Below are 10,020 nucleotides of genomic sequence, written 5' to 3'. Positions count from 1 at the left end.
CTCTTGGATCACAGTCAGGCTTCAGAGTGAATTCTTTCTCAAGCAAAGCCAAGGACCAAGGTATATTTCTCCCACAAGAGAGAGCTAACAACTTTCATGAGCTTTGACTCTGCATCTCAGCAAGACAAAATCCTCGGTAACTTCAATCTTTTCTCCTTTTATCATGATACTACCTATTGGTCCAGTTTTGAGGATTTTTGTCTTCTTTGGATTGAGTTGTAATCCATACTGAAGGCTACAATCCTTGATCTTCATCAGCATGTGATTTAAAGTCCTCCTCATTTTCAGCATGCAAGGTTGTGTCATCTGTTTATCACAGGTTGTTAATAAGTGTTCCTTCCATCTTGATACTCCATTCTTCTTCATATAATTTAGCTTCTCTGATTATTTTCTCAGCATGCAATTAAACAAGTATGGCGTGAGGATACAACCTGTCCCACATCTTTAATGATCTTAAACCCTTCAGTATCCCCTTGTTCTGTTTAGACAACTTCCTCTTGATCCACATACAAGTTCTGTATGAGCACAATGAAGTTTTCTGGAAATCCCATTCTTTTCAAGGTTATCCATAATTCGTTATGATCCACACAGTCTAATGCCTTGGTATAGTGAATAAAATACAAGTAAATATCTTTCTGGGATTCTCTGATTTCAGCCAAGAGCCATTTGACATCAGCAATGATTTCCCTTGTTCTATGTTCTTTTCTGATTCTGGCCTGAACCTCTGGCAGCTCCCTGGGAGATTAGTTTAAAAATAATGGAGATATGGCACCTAGGGCAGGGTAAGGAACATTGCCTGAGATAGAGTTTTCCCAGGAAACACCCTCACTTCCAATCATTGTTTCTAAACCTACAACTGGATTAAACTCCTAATCAACCCTGAAAGGTGAAGTATTAATGGTGAACCAAGAGGAGGTGGACCACATTCCTAAAGAACTGCTGGAGTTTTCAACATGACAGACAAAAACCCAGAGAACATGTGTGAGCTGGGTTATTAAATGTGCAGGATAATGGCGCAAATAACAAAGTTGGATCAGTCTAGGTTTGTGGATATGGGCCCAGTAAGCAGATTCTCCATTCAATGTTAGAACTCAAAAGTTTAGTTTTCCCTTTGCCCGGCCTCTACTATGAATGAAAACCATTCTAGGCAACCAGATTGTCGACATTCCAGAGAATGTTGCCATTTCCCTGAAGGGGCGCAGAGTCATTGTGAAGGGCCCCCGAGGAACTCTGAGGGGGTATTTCAATCACATCAATGTAGAACTCAGTCTCCTTGGAAAGAAAAAGAAGATGCTTCATGTTGACAAATGGTGGGGAAAAAGAAATAAACGAGCTACAGGCCGCACTATTGGTGGTCATGTACAGAACATAATCAAAGGTGTTCCACTGAACTTCCAATACAAAATGAAGTCTGTATATGCCTACTTCCCATCAACGTGGCTGTTCAGGAGAATGGGTCTCTTGTTGAAATCCATAACGTCTTGGGTGAAAAATAGCATCCGGAGGGCTTGCATGAGGACAGGTTAATTCTTGAAGGAAACGACATTGAGCTTGTATCAAATTCAGCTGCTTTCATTCAACAAGCCGCAACAGTTTAAAACAAGGATATCTGGCAGTTTGGGGACGATATCTATGTTTCTAAACAGGAACAGATCCGCAGACCAATGAGTAAGATAATAGGTGTCCAGCACAGTCTAGATCAGTGGTTCTCAACCTGTGGGTCGCAACCCCTTTGGGGGGGGTGTGTCGAACAACCCTTTCCCAGAGGTTGCCTAAGACCATTAGAAAACACATATTTCCGATGGTTTTAGGAACTGAGACTCCGCTCCTCTATCCGTCTCCAGGCGGGTCCGCCCACATGCAAATATGCCCACAAACGAGTCCCTGCATCTGGGACTGTTAACCATGCTATACCATGCTTCAAGACAAAATTTCATTTATTTGTAATTAGAAATAAATATTTCACGATATATAATTAAATATTGTTTTTGTGATTAATCACTATGCATCACTATGCTTTAATTATGTTCAATTTGTAACCATGAAAATACATCCTACATATCAGATAGTTACATTACAATTCACGGCAATAGCAAAATTAACGGTTATGAAGTAGCAACCATAAAAATAATGTTATGGTTGGAGGTCACCACAACATAAGAAATTGAATTAAAGGGTCACAGCATTAGGAAGCTTGAGAACCACTGGTCTAGATGATTCCTTTAAACTTGTCTGTGATGCTTTGGTCCAATAAAGTGTATCTAATGAAAAAAAAAGTTAAGCTCCTCGTTTATGAGGCATGTAGATGTTAGCTGGTATTGATGATTTCACAGAATTTATTCAGCCCAAGGGCTGGATGTTCCCCACCCCTGGATAAGTCAAGTTGAGGTACCAGACCTACTTTGGTATAGAAAATAATATCCAAAGGCTTAGGGAATTTGGCATGTTGGAGAGGATTTATTAGGATAGCCCCATAGTTCCACATATGGACTGCCCCAAGGACATACTGAAGACCACTGTGATTACTATTTAATGTAAGTCAGTTAGACAGTGGAACCCCACTGATTGAATTAAGATAGCCAACTATAATAAGGCTGACTGGGCCCTCTGGTGGTACGGCCCAGTGGTAGCACTTACAAGGTGGGCTATGGTTACATTATGGTCAGCAGATTCAAAGCAGTAAGCAAAATAGTCTGACTCATGGATTTACGGCATTGGCTACTCAGGCAGGGTGTATCTAGGAGTGAAATAGATGGGAAAGTGGTTAAATATTGACATGATCTGTACAAGCAGAAGAATTCTAGGTCAGATGCACAGCAGTCTAACATAAGTGCTAAAGGGCAACAAATTAACCCAACCAAACTTCTGCCGCCTTCCACCTCATTGAAATGTCTAGGGTTCCAGTGGTGTGGGGCATAGTCAGGTATTCCTACTGAAGTGAAGGATAAGTTGTTGCCTCTGGTCCCTTGCACACTGAAAGGGTGGCACAAGGCTTGGTGAGCCTCATTGAATCTGGGGGGTACCATGTCCCTCATTTAAGTGTCTTACTCTGGCCTATTTATCAAGTGACTCAAAAAAACTGCTAGCTTTGAATTGGGGCCAGAACAAGAGAAAATGCTACAACTGGTTCGGTTGCCATGCAAGCCTTTCTGCCACAGGGGGCACATGATCCAGCTGACCCAACGGGGTTTGAATTGCCTGGCATATATTTTGGAGTTCTTGGCAGACCCCTCTTGGTGAACTCAGTGAATACCCTTATGATTTTGAAGTAAAACCTTGGGTTCTTCTGCAGATAAATACTCTCCTTCTGTGAAAAAACCTGTGGCTTAATATTAGGCCTGAGTAGAGCCTGAATATCTCACCAGGGACCACCAATTCACCATGCCACCTGGTCTTCCCCTCATGAAGTAGGTGTTGTTTGGTGCTCAGAGTCAGAAAGTAGGACATGCACAGCAGCACTCCCCCATTAAACAGAACAGGCTCCAGCAAAGCACAATGCCCCCGCCAAAACTCACGAATCCACGGTCTAAACATCTTCCCTGTGATCCCGAAGCAGCTGGGATGCTAGAACAAGGAACTGGTCTTCTAAAGACACACTTGTGGCACCAGCAGGGTCGGGGCAATGTCCAAAAGACAAAGCACATCTCCTGGCTTCGGCACATACTCAGGGGAGCAAACAAAAAGAATGGCTTTGATGGCAGGATGGTGCTTTTTGGTTTTTTCCCTTCTGCAGGCCACACCTCTGGAGGAAACCAAGTGTAATGCCTCGACAACTTTAACCTTTTCTTCATTTATCATGATGTTACCTACTGGTCTAGTGGCGAGGATGTTTGTTTTCTTTACATTGAGTTGTAATTCATGCCAAAGGCTGAAATCCTTGAACGTCATCAGCCATGGACCCTAGAAATTTTGTGAAAGCTAATGAAACATTCACCTTACTTCTATAGATCTCAGTGGTCTCAGTTCCTAACCTAGTCGCTGAGGAAAATTGAAGAAATTTTCCCTGAGCCCCTATATTTTGGTAATATCACTTCAATTCCCTGAATGACATAAAGCTCCACATGGATTACCTCCTGTCTCTTCTACTTCCTCCTGAAGTGCATGTACTGCAACCCTTGACATGAATTTTACACTGTGGCCATGGACTTGCTACCAGTTCTGCTATAAATAGGAGTCTTCCTATTTAGAGGTTTGATTCTTGTCTTTCTAGAGTTATCTTAGGATTGTGGAAAGAAAACCACAACAAACTAAAAATAATGGGCAGAGATGGTTCAGTGATAGAATTCTTGCATTTCATTAGGTTCGATTCCTAATCAATGCACAGTCACCATGAGTCTGTCAGGGGAGGTTTGCATGTTGTTATGACACTATAGAGATTTCTGGGAGAGTCTTCAGACCACAGTGGAGTAGAAAGAAAGGCCTGGCTATCTACTGCCATTCATCAGCTACCAAAAACCTTATAGATCACAATAGTCCAATCTATAACTGATGGAGTAACTGAGGCATGACTGGGCAGTGTTTTTTTTTGTTTATTCCCCCTGCCCCATTGTTCATGGGGTAACCTTGAGCCAGAGGTCAAGTTGAAAGCAGTCAACAACAGCATTTAAAAATAATATTTAGACTTCATGTAAAGACCTGATTAATTGTAGGCAAGGTTTAAAAGTTCCTGTGGCCTTTATCTAAAGTGTTCATGGTACCATATTAATAGCACTTTTACCTTGCTCCATTAAGTAATTGCTCCTTGTTCCTTGGCTGTGCTTTATTTCATCATCCATCAGCACTGGAGAAAGAACGGTGAAGACAACGCAGGTGTTCGCTCCTCCACATCTCATGCTGTACGTGGCTTCAGGGCCGGTTCAAATGGGGTCAGCCGTGGCTGATGGAGAAAAATTGTAACAAGGCCACATTTTAAGATATTGGATGAAGTGGAATAATAGAAACAATAACCAGAACAGGGAAAATTGCAGTTCAAAGCCCTGGAATAGAAAACTAAGAACAGGCAGTGCCTGGTATGGGGTTGGATTCTTGGCAGAACTGTGGAGCGTGACACACATTCAAAGTGGCATGATCAGCCCCCGTCATTGAGTGGAGCACCACTGTTTCCAACTGTTGGTTAGGAGATTTGGTTCTTTTGCAACACACATGCTGCCCTTGAGTTCTAAGAGGGAGACTAAGTTTCCTGCAGGCGTCGACCGGTTCTTTTTCCTATTCTCCTTGTTTGTTGTTTCAGTTCACCCACATTTTACAAATTCTACTTTGATGAAGTTTTGCTTCATTCACAGTAACTAAACTAGGCAGAACCAATTTGAAGGTCTCTTTCTAACTTAGCACCGATCCATCTGACCCAATTTCCATATACCAGCTGAATGACTTTAGAGAAGTAACTTCTTTTGACCACCCTTTTCTCATTTGTAGACCGAGGTCAATGAACTAGGTGATCTTACATGTAGAAATCTCTAATCCTTCTTATTGTGATAAATGAAGCCTCGCTGTATCTAGGCCCTGTTATGGTTCCTAAAACACAAACTCACTGCCACTGAGTCACTGTTGGCTCATAAACACCCCTGTGGGTTTCTGAGATTGTAATCCTTGACAAGAGTAGAATGCCCAGTCTTTTTCCTGTGGAGCTGACCATGCGGATTGCAGCCCAACATGTAACCACTACACCAACAGAGCTGGTTGTTGGCGAGATGCTGTTAGGTCAGCATAGCAACCCTGGGTACAGCAGAAGGAAACTCTACCTGAGCCACGTCATCCTCACAATTGTTATGTGTGAGCCCACTGTTGCAGCCACTTGGTCAATCTATCTCATCGGGGCTTCCTCATTTTCAATGTCCCTCCACTTTACCAAGCACGATGTCCTTCTCCAGAGACTGGCCTCTCCTAATAACGTGTCCAAAGTATGTGAAAGGACGTCTCACTATCTGTTCCTCTAAGGAGCCTTCTGGTTGTACTTCTTCCAAACTGGATTTGTGGAGGCAGTTATTCAAGGCCAACCAGTTGTGGACCCTGGGAGAAGTGGAATGCCACCAAGTGCAAAGTCTGTCGCAAAGAAAGAGTGCCACTGTCCTACTGGAAAACTTTACCTTCCACAACAACGCTCTGTGTTTGCTCAAATGTCAGCGTCCTCAAGGGATGTCTGAGGAAGTGACTGTGAAGATATCAGTGTGTTGTACTGCAGATTGCAGCTTGGAAGAAGGGCTTCTTTGAAACAAGCACCCGACTGTCTCTCCCTCTTGGACCCTGTGGTTATGCAAAACGAACATATCTGGAAGGTTCAAAAAGTTCATGGAAAAACATTACATGATCTTTTAATGCTATTTTACCATCTACTTTTGGGATCCCCCTGGTATTCATTTGTAATTGCATACTATCACATCTATTGCTTTTTTTTTTAAGCGGCTTTAAAATAATCATCGCTTATCCTTAATGGTTCTCATTCACCTTGGACTCTGACATATTCCACTCATTTCTCATGCCCTTGGCTCTCTTCGTCTTTTATCCCGGCAGCATATTGCCTCATTTATAGCATCGGCTCAGAACACTCGAGATGAATATTAGAACGTTTGACTCAGAAACCTTTGGAGGAATGAATGGCACACTCAACTCATTTTGGATAGGCTTCGCACTGCCATCAATTCTGAACATTATGCAGGGCTGCCACAAAGGATCTTGACACTGGTTGCAAGTTTCAGCACATTGGCCCACAGACCCAGATTTAATTAGTTTGAAATCTGACTCCTGGGTGGGGCCAGACTCACCTGACCATCTGCCAGATGAGACATTGCTTTCATTGTTAGGGCTTATCATTTGTTGATGGGGATGACTATTCACAAAGAAGCAAAGTCTCTAATGATCTTGCCCCCAGTGGTCTCCATTACCAGCAACAAACAGTTGTAAATTGTGTTTTAGCCTCAGAATAGCGGTAGTGTCAGGGAGCAGGGCACTATATTAGCATTCAATTTAGGTCACCAATACTTCCGGGATATTATGTCTTAGGGTCAAAAGAGACCCTAATATTAAATATAATTTAAGGAAAACATTTGTTAAATGCTAAAATAGACAAAGACAACACAAAGACACAGACACATCATCCATGATGTCAAAATGACATATGAGGATTCATATTGGGATGCTAGTTCATGAAGGCACGGAACAAAGGAAACGGTCCCAAATTGATGGTTGGTGGTAGATCAGTACAGCACAATCCCAGGTGGGACTACAGGACCAGTAACAGGACCCTGGTGCGGACACGTTCAGTGTGTTAGATAGAAGAGCATACAAGATTGATTCAGGGCCTTCCGGCCAAGGCAGGAAAAGGGTGAGACTGATGTGACTTGACTCACGACTGTGAGATCCCCAGGACAGTGACCTCCATGGAGGACACACTCTGGCAGCCCCTAAGAGAGACTGCCTGGACTCGAGGAAACCGGCTTTCCAGGGAACTCGGCCTGAGGAAAGGTCAACTATGTCCAGAAAGAATTCAAAGGAGGCTCAATCTCTGTGGAGACTCTGCAAATGGACTTGAGGCTGTCACTGCTGTCCATAGCCTTTTGCAAAATGAGGTGATCATGATTTAAGCGGCAACACCCCAAAACTCACTGCCATCGAGTCAATGCCTACTTACAGTGACCCTACAGAAGAGGGTAGAACTGCCCCAGTGAGGTTTCGAGACTGTAACTCTTTACAGAAGTAGAAAGCTCCATCTTTCTCCCTTGGAGCAACTGGTGGTTTCAAACTGCTGACCTTTCAGTTTGCAGCCCACTACAACCCTGGTGCTCTTCCGATTAATGAAACTCCCTTTCTTGCTACTTCCAGTGACTATTAGCCCCCTCCCCCCCAAAAAATGTGTATAGGCAAACAAAAATATGTATTCTTTTTACACAACTCTGTGCTTTAAAGAACACTTGCTCTCAAAATGTCAGAGTATTATTTTTAATTGAAAGAAATTACATTAAGAAACTTTAAGAAAACAAGTGGTGAGGTAGGCTTAAATGGAATAAAAACCAAAGCAAAACAATGCTGCAAAATGTGTCCACTCAAATTCTATTTTCACGAGCTTTAACTCTATTTTCATGAGATTTAACTGTCATTGGGTTTCAGAACATTTAAACTCGATTTATTGTATCAAATTCATTGTACAGCCCAACAACAACAAACACTATTTTTCTTGCTGTCTTGAACGTTAGGCCAGTTCTTGGGTTCTTAGGGGCTCACTTCAGCAAATGGCATTGGCTAGACTGTATCAACTCTAGCTTCTTACAGATAGGGTTCCACCCAATGCCCAGCTATTTGGTTATGCTAATTTATTAATTTATCATCCTAATTCTAAAATTGGGAAGAATTAGGACCCATAAATTATAGGATAAGACAAAAATGTAAGAAATATTGGAAAAACAATTAGGTATTAAGGGGCCTCCAAAGGAAGTTATATATATGGACCGAGGGTGTTTACTATGATTGAAACGTCAATCGTAAGGTCAATGGTTCAAACTGACCAGCCACTCTGCAGCGTTTAAAGGATTTAAAAGTTTGAAATCCCAAAGGAGCAGTTCTTCTCTGTATAGGGCTACTATGAGTTAGAATCAATTAGATGGCGAGGGTTTTCGCTTTGGGGTATGGGAGGCTGTGCGATATATGCAGAGACTGAAAGTGGGAGATGGCAAAGCCAGAACTCAGCTTGAGACCAGTGGAAAATAAAAAAAGAACATTGAAAAGGCACACATATTGAAGGTGTGAAAACAAGTTAGAGTGCCAAACGTGTACGACTTCACAGATATTTTAGAGAGCTAAAATTTCCTTCTTCAAATTATTTAGTAAACATTTCAGAATACATTTTAATATGTAGAACTCAGTGCTAAATGATTCAGAGGTAAGGTTGCCTAAAAGCTTCTTTATAATGAAAATTCTAACTTTTAAGAGTTCCTGTGCACAGGTGGAGAAGTTGTGCCATTTAATAACAAGACTGGGACAATTTAATTTTAATAAAGGGATTCAAACTCTGACAGACTATTTTGTATTTCAGAATCTTTAAATCTCTATTTATAGTACAAACCCACTACCAGTCAGTAGATTACAACTCAGAGCGATGCTTCAGGACCGAGTGAACCTTCTCTTGTGGGTTTCTGAGGCTGCAAATCTTCATGGAAGCAGTCTCATCTCTCTCTAGCAGAGCAGCTGGTAAGCTCAAATAGCTGACCTTGTGGTTGGCCGTCAACTACACAGCCAACTACACCATCAGGGGGTGCCTTATGTATTATACATGAACTACTATTTCTGGCTCCCTTTTAAGATAACAAATTGGACCAGCCTGTTATTCAGTTCTTAGTGAAGGTAAAGCAATACTTAGGGGAAATTCTCAAGTTCATGTCAGTTTCACAATTTAAATATATCTTTGGACCGAAGGAAACCATGTGAAGTATAACTTGACCTAAATATTTAAGACAGCACAAACTATTTCATTTTGTTGTTGTTGTTCTTGATCCTGAATCGTAACCTGTTAATACAAACTATTTTAAATAAAGCCACTGTATGTTTCCTTTATCTCAGGCTAGCAAATGCTACATTAAAATAGCCTGATTTTTTATGGGCTAGCAGAGTGAAGAGTGGTATATGGTTTATGTTCTTTATCTCAAAAACGAGAGCTGCTATGGGAAAAGTTGGTGATATTTTTTGAATCAGTAGGCCAAATATACCGAGAAACAAATCTAACGTTCGCGGCACAAAAATGCGTGTTGGCCAGTGTAATAGAACTAGTTGACTGGTGCTGTCATGGCAGCTCCACATGTGTCAGACTGGAACTGTGCTTTCCAAGGTTGTCAGTGGCTGAATTTTTCTAAGTAGATCCCAGATCTTTCTTCAGAGGCATCTCTGGGTGGGAGGATATCTCTAGTCTTTTATTTAGCAGTTCAACAAATTAGCCTTTGCACCATCCGGCGTCTCTGGTAACAGAACGTCACTAGGCAAAAGCATGTGAAACCCTGCTTCTAATATTAAAAAGAGAGAAGGGGGCGGGGAGCC

Source organism: Echinops telfairi, unplaced genomic scaffold (genome assembly GCF_000313985.2).
Source record: "Echinops telfairi isolate 266 unplaced genomic scaffold, ASM31398v2 ScPeMD7_1;HRSCAF=3_0, whole genome shotgun sequence".
Lineage (NCBI taxonomy): Eukaryota > Metazoa > Chordata > Mammalia > Afrosoricida > Tenrecidae > Echinops > Echinops telfairi.
Note: the sequence above shows the minus strand (reverse complement) of the source record.